Source organism: Hemicordylus capensis, chromosome 2 (genome assembly GCF_027244095.1).
Source record: "Hemicordylus capensis ecotype Gifberg chromosome 2, rHemCap1.1.pri, whole genome shotgun sequence".
Classification (NCBI taxonomy): domain Eukaryota; kingdom Metazoa; phylum Chordata; class Lepidosauria; order Squamata; family Cordylidae; genus Hemicordylus; species Hemicordylus capensis.
The window spans coordinates 18,963,998-18,991,650 of NC_069658.1; the positions used below are offsets into that span (position 1 = coordinate 18,963,998).

Here is a 27,653-nt window from a genome sequence, read left to right on the forward strand (position 1 = left end):
TGAGCTAGATAGACCAATGGTCTGACTCTGTAGAAGGCAGCTTCCTAGTCAAGTCAAGTTTATTTACAATTGAAGACCAGAATTCAAAACATATGTACAAATAAGAATCAAGTTCTTACAGTAGCACTGTAAGCTTCCTATATTTCTATGGAATCCTTTTTATTTTAGAATAAATCAGGATAGTGCTGTCCAGCTCTTCCCTGCTTGCTTTATAAAGGATATAGTGGTTGATACTGCAGCACAAGCCTCTGTTTGCTTCATAACAGTTCCAGAAGTGGGTAACTGGGGGCTACCCATCATCTTATATTACATACTTTGCCTTAGCTGGTTTATGAAGCTGGCTTTGGAAGGGTAAAGTTGATGACAAATTCTCAGTACTTTGCATGTCATCAAGTCTTTCTCCCTCTGCTTTCTAGATCACTGATTCCAAAACAAAAAACATTTATAACCGCTCTTGCCCTTATAAATATATTTATAAATGACAAGTGTGGACAAATTCATGTTAATACAAGCTTTTATCCAACACGACACGTAAAGTGGGAGATACCATGTAATTGCAAATACTTTTTCACGGACTACTTCGCTCAGCATTTTCTAGTTCACCAAACTGCCTCACATTTTATAAGTTAATCATGGCTCTACCATCATTTCCCTTATTCAGTGTGGTGTGCCATCTTCAGACAGAAGTATGCAAAAATATATGTTTGTCATTTAAGATTAATTCATAAGCAAGATTTAAAAGAAAACGTGGAAAGCTGAGAACGTCCACAGTTCTGTACTAGATGCTGATTATAGACAAAAGCATTTTAAAAATGTTTTAGTATCACTTCTTCCTGGTTTCCCAAACTGTTTTATGATAAATCTATGACCAAAGAAAAAAAGGATACATTTCAAATACAAAATATATTTGAATTTCTCAAGTTTGTGCTAGAGTGAAACAACATGGCTTCTTTCATATAAGTGTACCATTGGAAATGAGATATTGACCTCATGGAACTTATGGACTTCCCAGGGTGATCTGGTTAGCCATTGTGGGGAAATGCGAGTTTTGACAAACCTGTGGTCTGATCTAGCATCAGCCCTATGTTCTTCTGTTAATCCTATTCATGACCTTTAGTGAGACCTGCAACGTCTGCAACCCCCACACCCAATGCAGTAACATAGGGTGGCCTGATGTGGGATGAATAAGCTTCCTGTTCTTCCTTCTGCCTAGGACTGCAAAAACTGGGTAGTGTGTGTACCTGATAGATCATGAGGCTGTTCTCACGTGCACCCTAACCCAGGCTAGGGAAGCCCAGTCTGTGTTAGGCTGTGCGTGAGAACCACCAGGATCGGGCCTGATCTTGGTGAGGCAGTGCCACATAGCCCAGCTTTTAAACCCAGCTTTTAGGCTTTTTAGCAATAGCAATAGCAATAGCACTTACATTTATATACCGCTCTATAGCTGGAGCTCTCTAAGCGGTTTACAATGATTTAGCATATTGCCCCCAACATTCTGGGTACTCATTTTACCGACCTCGGAAGGATGGAAGGCTGAGTCAACCTTGAGCCCCTGGTCAGGATCGAACTTGTAACCTTCTGGTTACAGAGCGGCAGTTTTACCACTGCACCACCAGGGGCTCATAATTTTAGGCTTGATTTAGGCTTAATTTAGGCCTTTTTTTAGGCTTGATTTTTTAGCCTTGATTTTAGGCTTGATTTAGGCTTTTAGGCTTAATTTTTAGGCTTGAGTGAGCCTTTAACCCAGGCTCCAGGATCGTGTGTTTGCTGAGGCTCCATTCAGCCCCAGTGGACACAGAGATGGATATGCAGAGTGCCTGTCTCCTGGGAGAATCCCCCAAAGCATCACACATATCACACGGTGTACTGTGGGACATCTGGAGGCCAGGACGTATTGCCTCAGCCTCCGGAGCGCTGCAGCACGGATCGTCTGGGAGCGCAGTCCATGCTCCCAACAACAGTATTTTCCTTGCCTCCCCTGCCCTCCCAGTTATGTGAATGGCCCCAATGTATCATGGTATGGTGGTTACACTTGGCTTGTAGGGTCATCTGTGCAGGTCTGCTTTAGTGAAATCAGTTGATTGTTCAGTATCAGTGCATTCAAGAATTGAAATCATGAAAGCTTAATCATGCTGAACAGCCTTGTTGCTAATCCTGGCAGAGATTCTAAGTGAATGGGATGAGAGTCAGTCAGGATGTAGTTGCCTGTACCTGTTTTTGTTCTTCTCAATTCCTGCACTTACTTTGTCCTTGATGTCATTCTGTCATCTTTCATGAAAACTAAATGCACGCACAAACAACATTAAAATATAATTTACAGTCAATCTATTTTAAACAAACTGTATTTCTAAAATATTCATTTGCCACTCTCTGCTTTTTCCTATGCTGCTCATGAGAACCGGGAGGAAGTTGAAACACATAGGTCTATATTCTTCCTAACATCCCGGCAGAATAAGAACCTTAAAGTGTATGCTGACATAGAACATAAAGTCATGTTGTGGTTATCCGCTGACTGGTAAACGGCGAGAAAGGCCTTCCACTGTATAATGGAGTTTAGTCCATCTGCTCAACAGACTGCTGACAATATGCTATGCAATCAGAGATGGAATGAATCTTATAGGTCAACTAGTCCAACCTACTCCAAGTTAAAGGACCCGCCAAACCTAGGAAAAAAACAATCAGAAGGAGCAGACTGAATTTCGGCAGCATCAAAATATGTTAAAATATCAACAGATACTATCCAATAGGATGAGTATCAGATGCATTCCATCCTTAACTAGCAATACTTATACTGAAATTTAGCAGGCAGACAACTGAATTTCTAAACTATTAAATTTTGATTACAAGTTTTTGAGGTCATTCACACAATCAAAAACAGTGTTCTACCTGGGTTTGGGAGCTGTTTGTGCTTCCAGTTTTTGGTTGTGTGGAAGCAAGGTAAGAGGAAAACCTGGGTAGAAGTGATCATGTGGAAGCAAGGTAGGAGGAAAAGCTACCCAGGATTTCCTCCTATTTTGCTTCCACACAATCAAAAACTGAGAGCACACACAGCTCCCAAACCTGGGTAGAACACAGTTTTTGATTGTGTGAATGACCTCTTTAAATGCTTGTTTGGCTCACCTCAATCCCCAACTTGAATAATTTCATCTGCCACAAGCTCAAGAAGCCATAGGTCACATACTGACTATCTCAATTTCTTGCTTTGCAAATCTGGCCACATCCCCATGATGTATTTTCATTTGCAACCTCATTGTTTGTATACAAGGAAGCTACAGTAGAAATCAGTAACCTCGGTCACTACCATAATCCTTTTTAAATTTTGATTTAATTATTAAAATATGAGGAGTTTAATTATGCTATGACATCACTACAGCATGTAGGATCAATTTAAACAGTTTATGTGAGGTCATGCAGTGCCATCAATGGGATGCCATGTAATATAGACAAGTGTGACAGATGACAGGCAAGAGCTCTATTTGCGTGTTATATTCAACAATTATACAAGTATACATTGTATAGGTATACAGCTGCACACCGGTACAGTTGTCCACACTTTGAGGGGCCTATACATGTCAATGCAGTCAGTGTAATAATAGTGAGCTAGATGGACCAATGGACTGCCTCAGTTTAGGGCAGCTTTCTATGTTCCTATGTTGCTTTCAAATTTGTGGATTTTAAATTTTTTAGATGATAATGGAACTTGTATGTAACTTCATGGAGGAGAGGTCTATCAAAGGCTACTAGTTTGAGGGCCATAGGCCACCTCCAGCCTCAGAGGCAGGGGAGTAACAGCAGGAGAGAGGGCATGCCCTCAACTCCTGCTTGTGGGCTTCCAGCAGCATCTGGTGGGCCACTGTGTGAAACAGGATGCTGGACTAGATGGGCCTTGGGCCTGATCCAGTAGGGTAGTTCTTATGCTAGTTTAGTTTTGTTAAGTGTGGCATTCCTCATGGACTTTTGTAACAGGATGATATAAAAAGCCAAGGTAATAAATCATTTAATAACAGGACCCCAAAGCTCCACTTGTAACCAAGGACATAAGCTTCAAATAAGCAGACATAACAAAAAGGATCCAAACAGCATTGCAATTTGAGACAGAAATGAGAAAAAGAAGACTGTGAATATAGTCAACCAAGTAGTCTCAATCAGGACATTATTGTTCTGGCTGCTGAAAAAGCTTGCCAGGTAAGTTGTTTATGGCAGACTAGTATTACAACCAATGTAACTTAACAAGATACAACTTGGCTCTTACACAACAGTTGAATTTAGCACCAGGAATTCAAGAGGGGTGCAACCAGCTTCCTTCAGTGTCAGATTTTGTTGGCTAGGCCCTACAAGCGCCTTGTTTTTGTAGATTTGTCCATTAATAGCATTTAAACATTCTTTTGTGGCTTAACCCTAAAGTTGCTCTGTGCAGGAGGATAATTAGTGGTGAGCCTTAAGTAGCCCCTGTTTCCCTCTGATTAGGTGAATCTGTCTACAGGGATCCTGAGCAGGAGCCCCAACATTTTTGAAATATGGAATATAAACTTTAAAAGCAAAATAGAGTGTTTTTCTTAGGAAGCAGGATATGCTGACACATTGTTCATTTCCTTTTATTTCCCAGATAAATGAAATGGTTCCATCTTACAGTTTCATAACAGTTTTACTGTGGATAATCCATAAAGAATAGTGTCTCTGTTTATTTAAGTAAAGTAAAGTGTGCTGTCGAGTCAGTGTCGACTCCTGGCGACCACAGAGCCCTGGGTTGTCTTTGGTAGAATACCAAAGGTTTAGGAGGGGTTTACCATTGCCTCCCCCTGCACAGTATGAGATGAAGCCTTTCAGCATCTTCCTATATCTCTGCTGCCCGAAATAGGTGTTTCCCATAGTCTGGGAGACATACCAGTGGGGATTCAAACTGCCAAACTCTGGCTTGCTAATCAATGGGAAATCAATGTGTACTCCCCATACTTCCATTCAGAATCCTCCTTTGCAGGAGAAAGGGCTGGGTGGGGAAACCAAAGACCTCCCATTCCTTGCAACACCTTTTGTACTGCCCTCTTGTCCTTCCGGGTGGGAGATAGAAAAATCAGCAATCTACTGAGCCCTGTGACACTCTTCCAGGTACACCCATGCTCTACTGGATGAAGCCCTATATGGAAAGTTCATTCTAAATAAAAAGCATTATTAAACATTATTATAATAATGTATCTAAAGTGGTTTGGATACCTGAACTGTGATATATGTACAGATATGAGAGAGATGGCGAAGCACAGTGGCTAAGGAATCACAAATCAGGATATTGTTGGTTTAAATATCACATCTGCCATGAACTTACTAGGTGGTCTTAGACAAGTCACTCCTTCTCAGCCTCAGCTTCCTAGTTGTAATATGGGAACAATAATATTTATTTTATAGGATTGTAAAGAGTACAAGAAAAGAATGCAGGTAAAGTGTTTTGCATATTTGAAAGTGCTACACAAATATTAAATATTTGAAGAAATTGACTCTATCTTTAGTATACAGGGCCAAAGGGAGAATCAGCGTCAGGCCTGTATCACCCTGTCCATTTTTGTGAATTTACTGAGATCATCCAGACACACTAATGACCAGTTTATACAATGGATTTCCCCCTCCCCAGCATCCAAGCTGCATGTGAACAAATATACTGAGGCTATTCCCACAATCAACGGAAAGTGGGCTAATGGAGCTTAGACCACTTTCTGTGGAGTGTGGGAACCAATGGGCTTGCGAGTGAGCCTGGTGCTCCCAAGGTGGCTAGCCCGCCTAGAACACCCTCCCCTTAAATGAGGTTAACGGAGCAAGTGCTCCGTTAACCTAATTTCTTTGCTCATGTGTTGCCATGGCGCACGGCAACACACGAGTAGACCCCCAACTGGGAGGCTGCAAGCAGCCTCCTGGGCTCAGAGGTTTCTCTAGGTTGCCCCACGCACTTGTGCAGGGCACCCTGGAATTTCTGGGGGCCACATGGCCCCTGATCCCCACAGCCCTTGCCAGCTCCATGATGGAGCCAGCAGTCGTGTGGGCAGCCAATCCAGCTGCCCAGGGCTGCACTCTGATCATCTGAGGGGAGAGCAGACCTGACAGAAGCTCTTCTCACAGATTGTGAGAAGAGCTTCACTGTGTATATGAACAAACATACATTATTAACTGGACACTTATGGATGTGACCAGTACAAATCTTGTGGCTGAAGCAGCTGAAAAAGTGCCATTGTGATTAAAAGGGTCATCTCTCTCTCTCTCTCTGTATAGATAGATAGATAGATAGATAGATAGATAGATAGATAGATAGATAGATAGATAGACAGATAGACAGATAGAGATAGAGAGAAATACTATATCCATGACTACCCAGTTCACATATTTAATTTAATTTATTTGTTTGTTAATTCAATTTATATACCACCCTTCCTAAAATGGCTCAGGGAGGTTTACATTAAAATCAAAAACACATAATAAAACAATTAAAATTAAAACCACATTTAAAGCAGATTAAAATTAAAATTAAAACTAGGTATCATTAAAAGCCAAGCTAAAAAGACAGGTCTTTGAGACTCTCCTGAAGGCCTCCAAGTAAGATAATCCTCTTGTATCTTCGAGCGTGTTCTACAACCCAGGGGTGACAACCGAGAAGACCCTGTGCCAGGTCGCCACCAGATGAACTGGTGGCATCTGAACACAGACCCCACCTGATGATCTTAATGAGCAGTGGGGATCTTGTAGAGAAAGGTGCTCTCTCAGGTAACCCGGACCTAAGCCATTCAGGGTTTTAAAGATAATAATTAATGTGGTATATATGTGGTCTCTCCGGGATACCTCAGAGACCAATCTGGCTGCATTCTGAAATAAATGAAGTTTCTGAACTACATACAAAGGCAGCCCTACATAGAGTGCATTGCAGTAGTCCAACCTGGAAGTTACCAGCTGGTGTACCATTGTTTTCAGGTCATTACATTTGTCTTCATGAACACAGGCTAATGAAGATCAGAACTGCTTTTATGGAAGTGGGATGGGAAGGATTCAGCCACCTCGCAGTGCTGATTTCGGACTGGATTTATCTTGTTAGGGAACAAAATATTTTTGAACGAATAAACAAATAAAACACATTATGCCCTGAGGTAATGAAAGTGTTTTACATATTAAGGGGCCCTGTGATGGCAAAACATGAATATGTTATCCAGGGGCTCTGAACCTCACTTTTGAATTAGTTTTGCTCTTACCACTGTAAACATATTATATCTGGAGGTTGAAAAGTAAGTCATTTCAGATCATTCAGATAACTTTCATATAACCGAAGGGCAAGATCCTGGATGGCATCACCAAACAGTAAATTTACACTTGCATTTGTTATCCATATGCCAATTAATGTATTGAAATGTGATATTTAGAAGTCCCAAACCCCAGCAACATAAGAACACAAGAAGAGCCCTGCTGGATCAGGCCCAAGGCCCATCTAGTCCAGCATCCTGTTTCACATAGTGGCTCACCAGATGTTGCTGGGAGCCACATGAAGGAGCTGAGGGAATGTCCTCTCTCCTGCTGTTACTTCCCATACAATGGAGCGGGGAGAGAAACAACTTTATCTATTTAGAAATTAAGTTTTAAAAAGAAAAGGAAATGAATGACATTGTCGATTGACTGTTTCATAAGAAGGGGAGCCTAGGCTGTGGTAGAAGACCCCCAACCAATGTCATGACCGTAGATCCAGGGGACAAGGTGGTAGCCCCTATAACCCAGACCACAGGAGACCCCATGCTGTTGGGACACCCTCCACACCAGGAAAATCAGAGGAAAATCACCTTCACCATGACCTGAGGATACAGTCCTGACTTCATCTTTTGACTTGGAGGAGTCCCAGCCCAGAAGAGGTACTCCAGCATTGCTGCAGGTGAGGCCCCTTTAAGCAACAGAACTTTCCCTTGGGAAGGTGTAGAGCTAATTCACTTTGCCTGGGGAGCAGCCATAAAAAAAAACCTGGCAGTCTACAACAAGCTGCTGCTGTAGCAACAATTCTTTCATGTCACTACTCCCAGCACTTATGCAGTCTGCTCAGAGTTAGCAGAAGTCCTGTCCCCTTCCGACTTTGGAGCTGCCCAAGATTTGTGGTTCTCCTGGATTCTTGCCGCAGGGGAGACTCTGGCTTGGCCTAGAACAGGATAACCAAGAAGCCTATGAAGGGATCACTTGGTTTTGGTGCCACACCTTCTACAACCCTGTCCACTGTTTGTTTGTTTAATACATTTATACATCATCCCATACAAAAAAGCTCCCTGGGCGGTTCACAGTATAAAGTCTGTTACATTAGGGGTAGGACAACAAGCTGGCATGAGGAAAGTAAATGTGAATAGAAAGCAGTCAAAGATTTCCCTTGCCTGCAAACTGGTATGCTGGTTTTAAACAAGTGATATTGTTTAATCCATGAAAATCACTGGGTGACTCTGGGCCAGTCATGTATCCCACAGCCTAACCTACTTCACAGGGTTGTTGTGAGGTTAAAAATAACCATGTACACTGCTCTGAGCTTCCTGGAAGAAGTGTGGGATATAAGTGTAAAAGTAAATTAAAAAAATATTCACTACTATTAGTGTGCCAGTGTGGTGTAGTGGTTAGAGTGCTGGACTAGGACTGGGGAGACCCGAGTTCAAATCCCCATTCAGCCATGATACTTGCTGGGTGACTCTGGACCAGTCACTTCTCTCTCAGCCTAACCTACTTCACAGGGTTGTTGTGGAAGAGAAACTCAAGTATGTAGTACACCGCTCTGGGCTCCTTGCAGGAAGAGCGGGATATAAAATGTAAAAAATAAATAAATAAAATATTAGAGATATATTTGACTCTTGCTTTTTAATCATTAATATAATAACTTGCAATATGCAATGTATTTCATCTGCTTTATTTTTTTCATTCTCACAACCTCCCTGTGAGGCTGTTGTTGTTTTTAGTTGCATAGACAGAGAACAGAGGCGGAGACAGTGAATGTTCAGGACCGTTCACTTTGCAGCACTTTTACTTTCCTATGGACTCTGCATTCTTGCATTCTTTTTCATTTGCATCTCTCTAACAATATTCTTCTGTGGAAGAAATGTTACATCAGATCTGGCTCCTAGTGTTCTTCCTAAAACTTATTTGGGATGTAATAAGTATGTACAAGAGAGGAGTGCTTAAATGACAGCAGTGACTCCCCCTTCTCTTCCACTGACTTGTAGTGGACTTCTCTAAAAGCAAATTAATTGCCCATGTAAAGTGGTTGTGGCAGCTGTGATTTGGCTCCCTATTTTTAACACCATCCTGGCTTTTATGGGGTTTAAATCAGAGATATTTAGCATCACTTTAGAGATTTTTTCAGTAGTAAGATTTTTGCACTTGGCTTGCCCTTGATCATTTCTTTCAGTGGGCAGCTATTAACGGAGATCTGATTATTGCCTGAACCTCAGTAACACATCAAATGTTTTAAGCTCATCTGCAAGATATTCCATATCAGACAAGGCTATGTGAAATGCAAACATTTGTGGTAACTGGTCCAAGAATGGATTGAAATGATTCAAATTATACCCCCACCCTCCCAAAAAAGCCAAATACTGCAGCTCGGAGCATGGCAGTGAAATAGTTAACAGACATATGCTGTATAATTAGGAGATGCATTAATGATTATGAATAGTAAATGATTTGGAGGAAGAAAAAAAACCTAGTCAAAAGGGACATGCACCTATCTTACATGTTTGTTAGTAACTGTATATAACTAGAGATTTCTGCTATTAAGAATCCTGCATTATTGGTGTAAATACTTCCAAGGGTACATCAAATTGTAATCTTTCATACGACATCCATCAAACCAGGCTGGAGATTTTGACAAACATTAAACACAGTAAGGAGGCAATTATGTATGCATGATTTAATCTGCAACTAATTAATATGCAAATTTATTCATATGTTAGTTACTAAATTAAAAATGCAAAGAAGCCCTTATGGTGATTCTCAAAAATTTTGCACAAACAGAACATTTAAAATGTAAGAAAAATGAAGTTTTTTTGAAAACCTGCAGCATACTTTTAGCCTTTTAGAAACCTGTTGCATGGAGAAGGTTAAAAATATTTGCTTTAATATTGGGGAAGGATAAATTGAGTGCTAATTTAATGTGAGAATGTGATAAAAGAAAGGTTAAACACGATTCTATCAAAGTCTTATGAGATGCACACTAATTATCAAAGAAATAGTATACTAAACTCAGTTCATACAACTTGCAATGATTTTGGAACAAACATTGTTCCTCTAATGTTTTTTGTCGTTGGGGGTGGGGAGGTTGCTTGTTTGTTCATTGCATGGATGACTTAGTGCTGAATTCAGTTCTCCCTTTTCATTTGAATGAAGACAATAATACTTTCAGTCCAGGCTTATTGTGTTTTGGTGGTGAGTGGCACACCAGCTTTGCTCATCCAAATATACCTTTTAAGAATTAGAACCAGAAAACAGGCAGGGGCAAAGGAAAGATCAGTGGGAAAGAGGAAGGAAGGAATATAAACGCTGCCTTTTAATTCCATCCCAGATGCATCTTGAAACAAAGACAATGAAAGAAACAAAAAGAAAACATCTGAAACAATTCACGAACAGGTAGTTATTGCAATCCCCCTTTCTTAGGATCAATCTAGAGAAAAGACGATATTTTATCATGGGTGGGTGAAGAAGGGTAACTGAATGGTCTGTGTAATAATTTTAACCTTTGAAACCCTTGTGAAAGTCTCCAACATATTAACGATAGATTAGGGGGAGAAACACATCTTTTCACTTCATGTTATTTTAATTGCTTATAGTGTGTGTGTGTGTGTGTGTCCATACGTATGAGAAAGGGGCATATGATGCCAGAATGTTAAAAAAGCAGAAGTCCCAATAGCCAGAAGTACAATCAGCACCTTCTAGCTTCCTCCCGAGGTGCTGGACTTGACTTGTATTTTTATGAAATCTCATACAAACACAGAATAATTTGGTCTCTTATAGTCTCTTATAGTGTCACAAAAATGGGAAGTTAGACTAGTGACTACCACTGCATTCACAGCATGGTTTTGTTTTTCCTGCTTTTTTTTTTAACCCATTCTGATGCCAAGCTGGTAACAGAATGCCCATTTCATGTCCTGCTTGCCGGTCCAAGAAGGGGCGAAAAAACCTCATGACACTGCTGTGCTAATATAAACAAGTCTGTTTTGATATCCATATATTTTCAATAATATAAGGAGGTCTTTGGTTGGACACTCCTTTCACCAAGGTCTGAGTGAGAAAGCTCAAAAGTGAGAAATTAATAGAATAGACACAGAGAGTTAGAACAGAGGAAGATATGTGATGTGCAGGAACACAAAGTATAAAGGAGGAATTTGAGGGATTATGACAACAGGGGAGAAAGCAAACACTTGAGCTGTAATATAAACTCAGTTTTAAAAGAAATGCATATTTTCATTCCTTGTCACACCAATAATGGACCAGTCAAAAAACTATCTTTTCTTTTATGTTGCCATTGTTCTAAAATCCTGTGTATCTATGGTAATCGCTTGCGAACTGAACTTTCTCCAGTGGAGAAAAGAAACTCTGAATAAACTGCTTTGAGATAGGATAGTAGTACCTTCCTTCAAGGTTTACTGTGCTGTAACCTGATAGGCAACACTTGATTTCTGTTAAGACCTGAAATGAATATAAGGCTTTTAAAAGCTTAAACGTACACATTTGTGCATTCATTAAGCAGTGCTAAATCTAATTTGTTCTCTTTACTGTAACAGGAAGCACATGTTTAAAGCAATCTGTTTCCTCATATGAATGCTTTCCTGTCTGTTTGGGGGAAAAAAAATTGCAACACACTTTACCCCAAGTAACCAAGAGGTGATCGTAAATATCCCTAAATAGCATTAAACAGATATGAAAGACATTAACACTTCCAGAATGCCAAAGTAGTATTTTAAAAAAAATCTAACAGATGCTCCTAGGTCAAAAAGTGAAATGTGTGTTTCCTGAAAGAGAGTGGGGGGGGAAGCATTCTCGTCAGAATCATAAATGAACTGTGAGTAGAGAAATGAAGTGTCATGCAGCAAACAAAAGGATCCAGTTGAGAACTCTAACACACCCTTGCCAAAGTGTGGGTTGCAATAAAAAGCCAAATTTAAATGGAACTTTGTTTAACAAATCAATATCCTTTGTAATCCACAAGGTGGCATTGGCAACAAATGAGGGTTGCTTATGTAGAATTTGCTCTGGGGCTGTTGAACTTCCCTTGAAAAAAGATCAGTTCTCTTAAAACCAAAGAATAAATTTCAGGGCTTTTAAAGGCATAGGAGGGAAAAGATGGGCAAACAACTCAGCCAAACTGGACATTAACCATCTACTTTAACATTACCTAAGGTTCCCTTCAAGCAAACACATTGAAATAATCCATAGTAAAAGATCTTGTGAAACAGACAAAAGATGTCTAGCCCCTTCCTAACCCCCACGCCTGACAGTAACACAGGAACATTCCTGTGTTACTGTCAGGCTACTCTGCTTAAGAATTTGGGGTCCCAGCATTATAAAAGGTTGTGATTTTTTAGTGTTTCTTTCATGAGGACAGTAGTACAAACCCATGATCCTCCCAGTTTGTCCTATAGAGCCAAAGTTCGTCACCTGGGTCTATGAAACACCCAAGAGTTTATAGGGTGGATCCAGGTGGCTTATGGCAAATCTTTGCTCCACTGCATTTAATTTGCTTCTTGGTGAGGTAGAATAAAGTTCTTGAAAATAGCTATTCTTAGTACTTATTTTTTAATCCAATTTTTTATAGGAGCCTTATGCCAATGTATTATATAAATAGGGTGGGTGTGTCAGTTGGTATTATCTGAGGATCTGGGAGGTCTGTAAGTGCAAAAAGGGTTAAGAACCGCTATAGAGTGCTGGAGAATTAGTGAGGGCCGTACTTGAATGTTGTGTGGTTTGAGCATATGAGATGGATCAAATCAGACCCCCAATGAAGCTCTGGTGAATCTGTTCTTATGCCAGAGAGACGGTTAGCATCGTGTAGTGGGTTGATGATGTTGTGAAGCAACATAAACATCATACACAGCATTATTTGCCGGAGTGTCAAGACTTACACCCAGGAATGTACACTACAGTCAAAATATTTTAGAGCAGAAATGATTAGATTTCTGTGAATATAAAATCATGAATGCATTTTCTAAATAGGTACTAGAAGAACAAAATGTAAATATGAAGAAAAGAAAAGAAAAAACCTTCAACATTTATGTTGCTGGCTTCATGCCTTACTATTTTGAATGGTCCTCATTTATTCTATGAGAATAATATAATTGGTGCCATTTCTGAATTGATTATTAATGAAACACCATATATAAGACACAAGAATGCCACATTGCCCCATCTTTTTACCAGCTATCAATAAGCAAAAGTTTATCTATAATCACACTTTTTAAAAAAAGTACCTTCCAGACACACTCACTTACTAAAGCCATTAACCTAAACGGCACTGCAGATATGAAAAGATCTAAAAGATATAACTGAAAACAAGAGCACCAGCTAGAAGGTGTAAATGGGTACTTCTTAACCGCTTTCTCACTTAGGTTATGATGCCCTATACCAATCAGCAACATAAAAACCGTTAAAATGTAACAGGAATGTTTAAAACACAGTAAAAACAATCTACTGTTAGTGCTTATAGAAAAGTAGTTATTTTTATATCTCTAAACCTCTTCTATTAGGAAAGCATTCCCTGATGGTACAAGTTCAAATAAGGGATTAAATGCTAAATTCTGTCCTCATTTACACTATGCAGCCCCACTGAATCAATTTGGATCACGTGACCATAGTCTGTACGGGCAGAAAATCACCCTAACAAAAGTTGCATACATCTCTTTCACTTCCTCTTTATACTTAGATGTACTATAAAGAAAACTATATATTCTGTTCCAACCACAACACATGAATTAAGAAAACAAAAATCAACCCAGTGAAATATTTTCATGGGACATGGTCTTTTAATGGGTTAAAAACTACCTATACGCTTTTGCATGGGGTGCCAGAAATTTCTTAACAGATGTTTTACATTATGCAGGATTGAACCCGCCCACCGTGGCAAGTGAAACAAATTTCAAGAAACTAAACTGAGATGCAGCACAAAAGTGAAATTTGCCTACAGTTGTGGCTTTCTTCAAGTGGAATTTCACAAGTATTGAATTATCTAAACATGAATGCTCTTGTGAGAATTCAGAGAGAGAGAAAAGTCAAATGCTTCTCCTAAGAACCCCTTCAAATAGTATTGCAAGTGAAGGTTTTAAAATATCCTAAACCTATTATGGACATCAAACTGCAATAATAATAAATGTTTCCTAAAATTAAAAAATGCAGGAAATTATACCATTTTAATAAACAGAAGGAAATAAAATCCTATATATTTGATGACTAAAAACTGTGTCCATTCAAAAACACTGTTCCTGCATTACCTATATTCCTCTGAAGAGGGAGTCTATGTTTAAGCAAAACAGAGCCCTAACACTGATATACCTATGTTACTAGCTGCTGAGAAATAGGCTAAAATGACCCTAACTGCAACTTTCAGGTCGGAAGAGTTATATATTGTGAGCCACATTAATCTTATATTGCATTAACCCATCAAGCAATTAAACATGTATTCTGCTAAAAATGCTCTTTTTTCACATTATTTGATTTTTAAAAGACCCCCCAACATTTGTATTCATATGCTACCATGTTTCCCCGAAAATAAGACAGTGTCTTATATTAATTTTAGGCCCAAAAAATGCACTAGGGCTTATTTTCGGGTAGGTCTTATTTTGCACACACCTCCCCCGCCACGGCAGGCAAGCACAGAACAACTTACTCCGAGGTAGTGCCCCAAGTTTCAACCCCATCTCCTGCTGTTCTCGATCCCTGCGGCCAGTGCGTGGCCGCGAACTCCCGCGTAGGTCTTATTTTTGGGTAGGTCTTATTTTCGGGGGAGGGCTTACTTTCGGGGAAAGACGGTACCACCATTTCTAACTGTACGGAAGAAGAGCAAACCCTTTTCAACACAGTATTTTTGAAAAGGCCCTTAGGATTCCCTGTTGCTTATTTTGTTTTTCAGCAGCAGGACATCCTTTAAAATTTATTTACAGTATATGCACTTCTGTGCTGTAATTCACTGTGAGAAGTTGAGAGAGAGAGAGAGAGAGAAAGAGAGAGAGAGAGAGACTACATGTCCGTTACATTACAGATGTTAAAAGTCATTGGCTGCAATTTTCCAAACAGTTGTGCAGGAGCATATATGTCCCACTAATGTATGCCCACAGCAAACTGCAAAGTATATGAGAGTTATATGCCCAGTCTTTGCATGCATGAGGATGGAAGGCATCCATCTCATCCATGGAATGGTCTCTGAAGCTTAAGGCAAGAGTGGGTAAATTGTGGTCCATAAGGGACCACAATTTACTGCAACCGGTTGCCCTGATTCATGTCATATGCATGCAAGTATATGCATGTCAAGTATATGCATGTCATATGCATGCAAAGATGTCATATGCATGCAAGCCAGGGAACTGTGCATGCAGCTGGACCTGTCTTTGAGGAATCTAACAAGCTAGAAAACCTAGGAAGACTGGAGTCTTCTACTGAAAATATGTGGTTGACAATACAAGGCCTGAAAAGAAATGTGTTACTAGCGACATGCTATCACCCTCTTGACCAAAACACTGACAGTGACTGGGAGTTGCAGAAGGAAATCAGGGAGACATCAAAGAGAGACAGAGCTATAATAACGGGTGACCTCCATTACTCACACATAGACTGGGTAAATTTACATTCAGGTAATGACAGAAAAGCCAAATTTCTAGATATGCTGAATGACTGTGCCCTAGAACAGTTGGTCATGGAAGCAATCAGAGAGAAGGCAACCCTGGACTTAATCCTGGGTGGTACCCAGGATCTGGTGCGAGATGTCAGTGTTGTGGAACCTTTATGGAACAGTGACCATAATGTCATCAACAATGTGATCAAATTCAGCATACATGAGAGGCAAGAATTGCCAAGGAACTTTAGAAAAGGAAACTTCTCTAAAATGAGGAATTTGGTGAAAAGAAAACTGATAGGGAAAAACAGGAGAATCACTTCATTCCAAAATGCATGAAGCTTATTTAAATCCACAATAATAGAAGCCCAGATATAATGTATACCAAAAATGAGGAAAGGTACAGTAGCACCACGTCCGGGAGGATGCCAGCATGGCTAACAAGTCAAGAAAGTTATAAAGGGGAAGAAGACTTCCTTCAGAAATGGGAAGGCCTGCCCAAATGAAGAGAACAAAAAGGAACACAGATTCTAGAGAAGAAATGCAAGGAGTCAATAAGGAAGGCAAAAAGAGAGTTTGAGGAACATTTAAATACATCAGAAGCAGGAAACCAGCCAGGGAGGTAGTTGGGCCATTAGATGCCTCTAAATACCAGTTGCAGGGGGCAATAGCAAGAGAGAGGGCATGCCCTCAGGTCTTGCCTGTGGGCTTCCCAGAGGTATCTGGTGAGCCAGTGTGTGAAACAGGATGCTAGACTAGATAGGTCTTGGGCCTGATCCAGCAGGGCTTTTCTTATCTATCTATCTATCATATTTTAATACCACCCAAAACGAACGTCTCTGGGCGGTTTACAACAAGATAAAAACAACATTAAAACATTAGTTAAAAACAAAAACAAGAAATTTAAAATACAACAATTTAAAATCTTTAAAACAATATTCTAAAACAACATTAAAAACAATCACATCAGTATCAGTTAAAAGCCTGGATGAACAGGTGCATCTTTAAAGACTTTTTAAAAATTGTCAGAGATGGGGAGGCTCTTATTTCACTAGGGAGCATATTCTAAAGTCTTGGGGCAGCAGTGAAGGCCGGGCTCTGAGTAGCCACCAGACGAGCCGGTGGCAAATGCAGATGGACCTCTCCTGATGATTTCAATGGGCGGTGGGGTTCATGACAAAGAAGATGTTCTCTTAAATACCCAGGGCCCAAGCTGTTTAGGGCTTTATAGGTTATGACCTACACCTTGTATTTTGCCTGGAAACATATCGGCAGCCAGTGTAACTCCTTCAATACAGGAGTAATATGGTCTCTCCGAGATGAGAGCAATATGGTCTGTCCGAGACCCAGAGACCAGCCTGGCTGCCGCATTCTGAACCAACTGTAGTTTCTGGACGATGTACAAGGGCAGCCCCACATAGAGCGTATTACAGTAATCCAGTCTGGAGGTTACCAGCAGATGTACCACTGTTTTGAGGTCATCTATCTCAAGAAACGGATGCAGCTGGCATATCAGCCAAAGCAGATAGAAAGCACCTCTGGTCACTGCCTCAACCTGGGACACCAGGGAGAGGCTTGGATCCAGAAGCACCCCCAGACTGTGTACCTGTTCCTTCTGGAGAAGTCTGACCCCATCCAGAACAGGCAGATCAAAATCGTCTCCCGAGTTTCGACCCCACACAATGAATACCTCTGTCTTATCTGGATTCAGTCTTAGGAAGTCCCCTCTGTCACTCCAATGCTTTTTAATATCTACATGAAACCACTGGGTGAGGTCATCAAGAGATTGGGTGCTGGGTGTTATCAGTATGCTGATAACACCCAAATCTACTTCTCTCTTTCATCTGCATCATCAGGAGATGGTGTTCATTCCCTAAATGCCTGCCTACAGGCAGTAATGGGCTGGATGAGGGAGAATAAATTGAAGCTGAATCCAAGCAAGACAGAGGAGCTCATTGTAGGGGTTCAGAATCTGAAGGGTGAGTTAGATCTTCTGTGCTGGATGGGGTTACACTCTCCTGGAAGAAGCAGGTACGCAGCTTGGGAGTACTCCTGGACCCAGGCCTCACCCTGGTATCTCAGGTGGAGGCTATGGCCAGGAGTGCTTTCTATACGTTTCGGCTGTTTGACAGCTGCATCCATTCCTTGAAGAGGACAACCTCAAAACAATGGTTCATCAGCTGGTAACCTCCAGACTTGACTATTGCAATGTGTTCTACATGGGGCTGCCTTTGTACATAGTTTGGAAACTTCAGTTAGTTCAAAATGCGGCAGTCAGATTGGTCTCTGGAGCAACCCGGAGAGACCATATTATGCCCATTTTTGAAACAGTTGCACTGGCTGCCAATATGTTTCTTGGCAAAATACAAAGTGCTGGTTATTACCTTTAAAGCCCTGAATGGCTTAGGCCCAGGTTATCTTAGAGAGCGCCTTCTTCTGCATAATCCCCACCTCACGTTAAGGTCATCTGAGGAGGTCCGTCTCCAGTTACCACCGGTTTGTTCGGTGGCGACTCAGAGGCGGGCCTTCTCTGTAGCTGCTCCTGAACGGTGGGATGCACTCCCTGAAGAAATCCGTAATTTGAATTAATTATTGGTCTTCAAGAGAACCCTCAAAACCTATCTGTTTTGCCCGGCCTTCCAGGTTTTTTAATTTCTTATAAATGTTTTTAACTTGCTGTAACCTGGTTTTCTAGGGTTTTAAAACTGTTTTGAATGATTTAACTGTTAATTGTTTTGTGGTGTTTTATAGTATGTTTTTAATTGTTAAATGATTTTAATTGTTTTGTTTTAATGTAAACCTCCCTGAGCCATTTTTTGGACGAGTGGTATAGAAATCCAATAAATATAATAGAATAAACAAACAGATAAACACACCAAAGAGTTTTTCCCTTCAGCATGTGGGAGAAGTTATTCAGAAAACGTCTAAAAGCTCTTGCTGCATGTACAACCTTTCTATTTGCACAATTCTTTTACATAAATTACTTCTTTAGATTGTGGTCTTGAGAGAGACGCCTTGGGATTCTAACTTTCATTTAAAGAAAACAAAAGTAATGGATCAGTGGGCTGCACACATATGCATGCACAGCTCTCTTGTACTGAATAAGACTGCTGTTCCATATTGTCTGTTCTAGGGTGGGAAAACCTGACCCTCCTGCTGCTGTTGAACTACATCTCCCATCTTCCCCCAGCCACAATTTAAGATGGGAGATGGGAGTTCAACCAGTTTGCCCACTCTGTTCTAGACTGACTGGCAGAAGTTCTCAAGGATCCCAAGCCAGAGAGGTCTTTATATGATCTGCCATTTGCTTTATCTGTGATATAAGCTGACCAAAGAACAATTTGTTATGGGGCAGCTAACAAAAGTTTTTATTTTTAGATTAATTTTTATATCATCATCATAATCATCAGGAGGTATCAGGGATTGAACCTGGGGCATTCTGCATGTAAAGAATGTGCTCTTCCACTGAGCAATGGCCCCTTTCTTTGGTGTTCTAGACCTGTTACAGAGATGCAGTTGAACATTTAGATAACATGATGGTGAATGTTTTATGCAGTAGTTTTCAGGGAGTAAATAAGCTGCCCACCAGCCTCCAGGGCTGAAGGGTCCAAATTAAAAATGGGCATTACCTGGTATGAGCTGGATGTCATAACTGGCCCCAGTGAATATGTTGTACAGTTTCTAGCAGCAGGAAAGCTACAAACTGCTCGACACAACACTGCAGTTGTGCTCTGCTTATACTGCTCCACAGAGAGTGGAGAACATAAAGCCAACTATTCTCATAACTTTTATTACCTCAAGAAGACATCACTGCACTCTCAGGGAACAAGCTCTATTCTTTCTTACTCAGTTTCAGATTTCTTGACCAAATTATCTCTTTCTACTTTCCAGACTTAGCTGAGCCCTCCCACTAGGTAGACAAAAATGTCCATTCTTTATACTGTACTTTTAGCCCTTCCCTCGTTGCTTTTTCATTCTCTCCAACAAAGCTGTAGATCAGGTGTGTCCTCAGCAGCCACTGCTATCTTTGCTGAAATTCCACCAAATCTATAATGGGATCTCAGCAGGATTGGCCTTTGTTGGTAAGCCAGTTGGCATTTTTCACACAAGTTACCTCAGGGCCTTGCTAGGTCAGTGGTAAAGCAATGCATACTGCACATTTCTAACCCCAGGGAAGCCCTGTGATTTATGGCAGTTGATGACAGAGTAAAGGCCAGAAGACTGCTAGCAATCAGGTTGCCGAGATCCCATTTGGAGTGTTGGTTTTTTGAGATGGATTTATCAGGGATCATTTGATAAGTGGCAATCTGTTGGATTGCGGAGCCCAGAGTTAGAAAAAACCAGAAAGCATAACTTCAGATCAGTTAATCCCCTAACTTTTAGTAGCAGCACATTGTTATTCAAGCTCTCTCTCTCATGCTCTTTGGCTTTGATCAGCCAAGAAAGGAGCAGGAGGTTCCAAAAAAGACCAAAAGTAAACCACAAACTGGAAGCTCAATCAAAAACCAGGATACGAACGAAGATATAGAAAGACTGCTTCAGCAGTCCTGTGTATTTGTGTATCTTTGAAATTGTACATTCACATTAAAAACTGCATAAATTTTATTGCATAAAATTGCATAACATATAGAAATGAGTTGCTATCCAAAAAACTCATCAAATGTGTGATTTATATGTATATATTGACCATTATTTGTACTTGCAGTTTTTTGTAGAATCAATACCAATTTCCTTCTATGTTTGCCTGTATCCTGGTCCTTGATTTAGGTCACAGCTTGTGGTTTACCTTTGACTTTGATCAGCAAAGAGCAGAAGTTTTCATGGGCTTATCTTCACCCAAAATGGCTTTCACCTCCATGGAAAAATCCAAAGCTCTAGTGAATCCAGGATAAAACTGTCAGATGACAGTGCAAGAAGATTTAAGCCCCAACCCAGAATGCTGAGATTTTTGAAATTTTAGTGAGCCAATAGATGCCAGAAACATGTGCCTTGGAGATGACATGATAACCAAATATTGCCAAGAACCAATTTGTGATTTAACGGATTTTTTGCAATGACTGGGCCAAGAAATGAAAATTGAAGCTCTCAAAGCACTTGCTTGGAAGATGTAATGAGTCAACCAGTTCATCCATGGAAACAAAGCCAACAGTTACTTCCCTCTAAAGCAGTATCTGAACCCTGCAGTTTGCACAATGGAAAGGTCAATCTGCACTTTAAAGTGTTACTGCAATCATGTATCCAGGGAGTGGAGCTGATTTTGAATGTGTGAATTACATCTCAGAGTGGGTTTGCACACCTATTACAAGTGATTATATATAGGGGGTTAGTTACCCAGGATGTGGAGCAAATATCTATAGGATTCACTGCTAAACATGCCCAGCTAATAAGCACAGATATCTCCCCTTTGGTTGGTGACCTGATACTGCGTAATTTGCACATCTTGTCAGTAGGTAACATTACAATTTGGCACATAGTGACAGAATAGAAAATTTATTCAATGATTTTAATGTTTAGTAATAATAGATTTATATCCTGCTCTTCATTAAAACTCAGAGCAGGTTACAAGAAAAACATTAGCTTATAAAAAAAACCAACAACTTGCATTCAGTGTTCAGAAACCATTATTTCCACCATCCTTTATTAAGAAACAGTACAATAATTTGACAGGAAATACAAGGTGTGGGTGGTGCTATAGACCAGGGTTTCTTAACCTTGGGCCCTCAGATGTTGTTGGACTACAACTCCCATCATCCTCCGCCACAAAGGCCATGTCTGGGGATGATGAAAGCTGTAGTCCAACAACATATGGGGGCCCAAGGTTAAGAAACCCTGCTATAGACTATATAGAAATGTCTCACCCCTTCATCCTAGACCTATTGGCACTGGCCCAGAGTAATAGAAGACCACCATGGATAACAAAAAGAGAAGGAGCTGTGCTGGATCAGACCAAAGACTTATCTAATGTAGCATCCCGTTTCCCACAGTGGCCCACCAGATGCCTCCGGAAAGTCCACCAGCAGATGATGAAGGCATAACTCATTTCCTGCTGTTGAGGCATCTTGCCTCTGAACCTGGAGGCAACATACAGCCATAAGGACTAGCAGCCATTGACCCACAGCGATGTCTTTCTTATCTTACAGAGTGTCTCCAGAGCGCAAACACTCAGAAATATTTGCCCCCTGTTCAGTGGTGCTCACGCAAGATAACTGGGAGAGCTGCATTAGGGCTCCCAGCACATCTCCACAGACCCTCCTAATGTGTACATGTTGTTAGTCAGGTTGTCAGCCAGTATTCCAGGTGTGGCTGCACCATATATTGGTAAAAGGGCATGATAATCTTAACAATGTTATTTTCAATCCCTTTCCTAATTATTCCTAGCATGGATTTTGCCTTTTTTGCAGCTGCTGCACACAGATCATGTTTTAAGGGAGCTATCCACCATGACCCCAAGATCTGTTTCCTGGCTAGTCACAGAGGATTCAGACCCCATCACAGTCCAATATGTGGAGCTGGAATTTTTTGCTCCAATGTGCATCAATTTACACATTTTTACTTTGAACTGCATTTCACACATAGGCCCCATTGGGAGATAACGCCAAAGCAGAGGTATACGTGTCAGAAGTTTGAGTTTGTGATAGTCTGAAAACGTGAAAAAACATATTTTCCACCCAACCGTAGCTCTATTTTTGCTTCCAAACCTGAATTTGAATTTTCAGTTTATAGTGAGTTTCGCTGCTGAAACCAGAAGTAAGAAAGCAGCATTGTGTCGTCCAAATTATGCCACCCGCCATAACCTGTTTAGTGCGCAAGCTCCTCCCACCACCATAGAGAGGCTGGCTCAGAGCAGCCCATAAATGCATCAGTTCTAGGGCAGCCACATTTCTTGGTGGCCGCCTCTCAGAGCTGATGCCCCGCCCTCTGTTACTCCTTGCTTTCTAGCTTGTTAGATTCTATCCCTTCTTTAACATACAGTGCTACTCCACCTCCAAGGTGCCCCTCCCTGTCCTTTCTATAGAGTTTACATCCAGGGACAACAGTGTCCCACTGGTTCTCACTGTTCCACCATTTTTCTGTTATGCACACTATATCTATTTCTTCATTAGCCACCAAGGACTCCAGCTCGCTCATCTGGGCTCGGAGGCTTCTGGCATTGGCATATAAGCACCTATACGCTGAATCTCTTACCTGGTGTATCCTATCTTTCTTTTGGCTCTTTGATCTCTTTGACCAGCTAACACAGCCTTCTGTCTGCTCTTTATGTTTATTTATTATTTATTTAAAATATTTATACCCCGCCTCTCCAGTACAATACTGCTCGGGGTGGCTCACAACAATAAGACAGACACAGATACAATACAAGTAATAAAATTAACTTTAAAAAAAAGTCAGATTAAAAACCACAATTGTTAGGTTCAAATTAAAACTGGAAATTATAAAAAGCTAAAGAACCTACCAGATATAACAAAATAATAATGGAGCATTAAAAAGCCTCCTTTAAAAGGTGCATTTTAAGATTTTTTTAAAAAGCCGTTCCCCTTGTTCCAAAGCCGAGAGGCCAAAACCGAAAAGGCCCTATCTCTAGTCCCTGCCAACCGGATCTCTGTTAGTGGCAGAGTCATAAAGCAGGGCCTGAGATGATGAGCGGAGGGCCCTGGCAGGTTCATATGGGCAAATGCTGTCCAACAGGTACCCCGGGCCCTAAGCCGTAGTTCTACTCTGTCCCCTTCTGTTTTATGTGAATCTTTACACCCTCGCACCCTAAGGGATGGCATTTGCCGAATCAGATATTGCCCAGCTCCTGTCGGCTATTCCCTAGGCATCATTTTAAAAGCTGCTCTGCACCCTTTTTGGAACCACAGTCTGGTTCCATTTTGGTTCAAGTACAGCCTGTCCCTTTTGTATAGGCTTTGCTTAACCCAAAATATATCCCAGGGCCCAACAAATCTAAACCCCTTCTCTTGGCACCGTCTCATCCATGCATTGAGACCCCTCAGCTCTGGCTGTCTCACTTACCCTGCACATGGAACAGGTAGCATTTCTGAGAATGCTACCTTGGGGGTCCTGGACTTCAATATGTTATCTATCAGCCTAAATTTGGCTTCCAGGACCTCCCAACTACATTTGGGAGGCAGTAATGGGCTGGATGAGGGATAACAAACTTAGGCTGAATCCAGATAAGATGGAGGTACTTATTGTGCAGGTCGGAACGTGTAAAACGATTCTGATCTACTGGTTCTGGATGGGGTCATGCTCCCCAAGAAGGAGCAGATACACAGTCTGGGGGTGCTTCTGGATCCAAACTTCTCCCTGGTATCCCAGGTTGAGGCAGTAGCCAGAGGTACTTTTTTATTGGCTTCGGCTGATGTGCCAGCTTCATCCATTTCTTGAGATGAACAACCTCAAAACAGTAGTACATATGCTGGTAACCTCTAGGCTGGATTTCTGTAATGCGTTCTATGTGGGGCTGCCTTTGTACGTAGTCTGGAAACTGCAGTTAGTTCAGAATGCAGCAACCAGGTTGGTCTCTGGGTCATCTAGGAGAGACCATATTACTCCTGTGTTGAAAGAACTACACTGGCTGCCGATACGTTTCCAGGCAAAATACAAGGTGCTGGTTATTACCTATAAAGCCCTAAATAGCTTAGGCCCCGGGGTATTTAAGAGAACGTCTTCTTCGCCATGAGCCCCACCACCTGTTAAGATCATCTGGAGAAGTTCATCTGCAGGGGCCGCCAACTCATCTGGCAGCTAATTAGGAATGTGTCTTCTCTGTTGCAGCCCCTGGACTTTGGAATGCACTCCCTGTTGAAATAAGAGCCTCTCTATCTCTGGCAACTTTCAAAAAGGCACTAAGGACGCATTTATTCAACCTGGCTTTTAATTAGATCGATGGTGTGTGTGTGTGTGTGTGTGTGTGTGTGTGTGTATGTTTTGGGCGGTATAGTGTGGGATGCCTCTAACGAGTCCCTGAAGTTCTCACCTGCATGTCTGTCTCTCTGGGCTTCTCCAGATCACCTTGGTCTCGAGGGAACAAACTTGTTCCCTGAGAGCCAGGAACTCCTTGCACCAAGCACACACCCATGACTTCTGCCCATGGAGCAAAAAGTCATAAATGTGATACTCTGTGCAATACACTGGGAAGTGTCCCTTCCCCTGCTGGCTTTCTATCTTCATAACTGGTTTTGTTGGATGTTTAAGGAGTCTTTTCATTGACCTAACACTCAATCTAACTCCATTCCTGGGGCTATCAATGGAGTGGCAAACCTTCCAACTATACCCCGCTCCAGGGTGGCCAGAACCTCAGGGGTATACTCATGAGTCAAATGGGCAGTAACCCAAAATTTGGCTTTTAAAAAGCCAAATCTAGCAACAGAGCTTCTTGGCACCACTGGTTAACAATAGAACTCATTCTCCATGCTTCCCCCCTTTGCATCCAACTCTTCCGGACTTCAAAGTAGTTCGGGCTGGTTCGAGTGTTTGGGTGATTTCTGGATGGATGGGCAGACAAGGAGAGGCCAGGGATGAATCCTACATCCCAGGCTAATCAGTAGTGGCTGTGCCTAATGCTGTGGTGGATGTAAATCAGCCATCGTGGGGCATTCTGGGACAGAACACCCATGGATTAGAATGGACCCTAGCTAGCCAGGTGACCGTGAGAAGCTAAACCTAGAATGGGATTGTGTTGCGGAGGGACCAGACTCTTAAGGGGAGCTTATAGTCTCAGGTCCTGACAGTCACCAGGACTGAGAGGGATATTGCCAAGGGACCCTTCCCAGGTCTTTAGTGGCACTGTCAACTGAGCCAGGTGGTAAAATCCCTCCAGCCCGCAAGTGTGTCTCCATGGCCAGGCACTCTCATGAAAGTGGTCCACTCCAGGACAGGATCCATCTTTGCTGCACAAGAAGAATCTCTTGTGTGATTTAATCCTGCTCTGGATGGATGGTTCTTCTCATGAGGTATGGCTGAGACCAAGCATGCTTGCACCCAGAGGAAATGGTTGGGAACGCCCCCCCGCCCTTCCCGTACCAACTGGTACAGAAAAGAGAACAATATTTCCAATAATTGAAGGGGCAACTCCTAAGTAATCTCAACCTGCTCCTAGCAGTCTCATTCTATATATCCATCCATAAGCACTCATACAGGGGATAGGGATGGGGGTCTAGGGAGAGGAAAAACCAGAAATTCCTGGATAAATGAGGGGGCATGTGTCTCCTGACATATCTGCTGGAGAATGGGCAGGTGTGGGTGTGTCACGAATGGCCATTGTCGTTAAACTCATTTTAGAAACATATGGGACCATATGTTTCTATGGTCCATATCTAGGACCAACAAGCGGAAGTACTTTTTCACACAACACGTGATCCACTTGTGGAACTCTCTGCCACAGGATGTGGTGACAGCCAACAACCTGGATGGCTTTAAGAGGGGTTTGGATGACTTCATGGAGGAGAGGTCTATCAATGGCTACTAGTTGGAGGGCTGTGGGCCACCTCCAGCCTCAAGGGCAGGGTGCCTCTGAGTACCAGTTGCAGGGGAGTAATGGCAGGAGAGAGGGCACGCCCTTAACTCCTGCCTGTGGCTTCCAGCAGCATCTGGTGGGCCACTGTGCGAAACAGGATGCTGGACTAGATGGGCCTTGGGCTTGATCCAGCAGGGCTCTTCTTATGTTCTTATGTTTGAGAAAAAGTAGAGGGAACACTTGTGCAGCCTATCTTTAACAAGTACAAGTGGGAAGAGAGGGGCCCAATCCTCAACACTGCCAAAAAGGCACAATCGTGCTGAGCATGCCCCCTCTAACACTGTGGCCATTGATTGCAGCTTCAGTTGTATGTTGATGCCTTGCCCACAGTCTAGCGACATGAGCGGAAGGGAGCTTGCTGGGATGCAGCTTGGGCAGCCAAGGAAGGAGGAGGGATTCCTCTGCCCAGAAGCTGGAGGTTGCCAAACCACAGTTAGTCAATCATCTTAACTACAGATGAACCACAGCTTAATCTTCCCAAGGTTTCACGCTATGTCTGAACAGGGCCATAGTTGCCCATTTACCCAGTTTGGAGGAATCCTTTTGGAGCTCTTAGCAATCAGTTTTGGTTTTCATCTCCCTGAATAATTTGATGTCATTTGCAAACAACCACCTTGCTGCCACTAACTTCAGATTGTTTATAAACAAGTTAAAGAGCACTAGTCCCAATATAGGTCTTTGGGGGAGGTCACTTCTAACTTCCCTTCATTGCAAAAGCTGTCGATTTATTCCTACCTTCTGCTTTTTGTTGTTTAACCAGTTACCAATTCATAAAAGGACCTGTTCGTTTATCCCATGACTGCTAAGTTTGCCCAGGAACCTTTGGTGAGGGGCTTTGTCAAAAGCTTTTTGAAAAGTCCAAGTATACAATGTCAGCTGGATCACCACAGTGAAACAAAACAAAACTCTTAAAGGTTAGTAAGGCAGGAATTAATGGCAATGATGATTCTCCTTCAGCAAAACTTGCTCAATAATTATATCATGCATGTACCAATTTACCACGAACGATAGTTATGCTAACCAGCCTGGAACTTCCCCGTTCCCCAGTTAAAAATCAGTGTTATATGGGCAGGGTTACATTGCTTCACAGCAGAGCCTGATTTTAGGAACAAGATACATATGTTTCTTAGAAGACTAGCAATTTTACATTTGAATTATTTAAGAACTCTTGGGTAGGTGACAATTAGATCAAGTGATATGTTAATTTTCAATCTGTCAAGTGCTACAACATCAAATTTTGTCACCTGTATTGGACACAGTTCTTCAGAATCCCTGCCTGAGAAGGCCAGTTCAGGCTTGGGTATCTGTTCTTTATCTTCTGTAGTGAAGGCA

The 27,653-nt window shown here is 41.7% G+C and overlaps 1 protein-coding gene and 1 long non-coding RNA gene across 24 annotated transcripts in view; one reads left to right on the forward strand and one right to left on the reverse strand.

The window, feature by feature from the left end:
• Positions 1-27,653, reverse strand: part of TCF4 (transcription factor 4) — a 515,439-nt gene that overhangs the window by 172,354 nt on the left and 315,432 nt on the right. The gene's annotated exons all lie outside the window — the stretch shown is intronic.
• LOC128342237 (uncharacterized) overlaps positions 10,509-27,653 on the forward strand; it is a 66,027-nt gene continuing 48,882 nt past the window's right edge. The window contains exon 1 of the long non-coding RNA XR_008314853.1: positions 10,509-10,611. This is a non-coding gene — a long non-coding RNA (uncharacterized LOC128342237). The remainder of the gene's footprint in view (positions 10,612-27,653) is intronic.